This window comes from Triticum dicoccoides, chromosome 2B, assembly GCF_002162155.2.
Source record: "Triticum dicoccoides isolate Atlit2015 ecotype Zavitan chromosome 2B, WEW_v2.0, whole genome shotgun sequence".
Classification (NCBI taxonomy): domain Eukaryota; kingdom Viridiplantae; phylum Streptophyta; class Magnoliopsida; order Poales; family Poaceae; genus Triticum; species Triticum dicoccoides.
In genome coordinates, this window is record NC_041383.1 from 10902365 (window position 1) to 10903349 (window position 985).

Here is a 985-nt window from a genome sequence, read left to right on the forward strand (position 1 = left end):
TAAGTCAATGTTATATTCATGCCCCAATCATGAGCTCTCAAGAGAAATGATTATTCAAAAATTTATGCTTGGCTTTCTCTCAACAATCATACCATGCTTGATACTTCTTGTGCTAGATCTTTTATGATGAAGACTATTGAATTCAAGTGGGATTTATTGGAAAGAATTAAAGACAACACTGAAGATTGGGATTTTGATGATGGTAAGGAGTCAGGTATGACACCTAATTTTGATTGTGTTATAACTTTTATGGATACCGATGCTTTTCGTGGATTTAGCACTAAATATGGACTTGACTCTGAGATAATAGCTTCTTTCTCTGAATCATTTGCTACTCATGTCGACTTCCCTAAGGAGAAGTGGTTTAAATATAATCCTCCCACTGAACTAAAAGTAGTTGCACCTATTAAAGTTGAAGAAAATACTATCACTTATAATGATCCTATTGTCCCTACTACTTATATCACTACAAAAAAAGACACATCCGTGACATTTTGGGCCGAACGAATTTTTTTTCTGTCATACATATGACACTTCTATTACGATAATTGTGACAAAACCCGGTATCATCATAGATGTGGTGGGCTCCTACTTCTATGAAAAAAAATCATGACAGAAAATAGGCTTTTCGTCCTGGGCGGGCCGGAGACGCAGCTGAAAGACATTCTTTGGGCCGTCTATGACTGAAAAAACCGTAGTAGAAGCGAGGGGGAGGAAATTTTGGGGGAGTTCCCGGTTACGGTGGGAGGTCGGGGGTTGAGCGATGCGCGTTTCTCTCGTACACGTACGTGCGTGTGTGCGAGGCGTTGGCTCTAACTGAACCCGAGCGAGGCGTTGGGCTCTAACTGAACCCGAGAGATTGCACTACAGGCTACGCGTTGCTGAACCCGATCGATCGATCAATGGCTGTTAGTTGAACCCGAGCGATCGATTCCTTCACTACTGCTGCTAACTGAAGCCTATCAATGCTGCTTCTCTGGAAGAA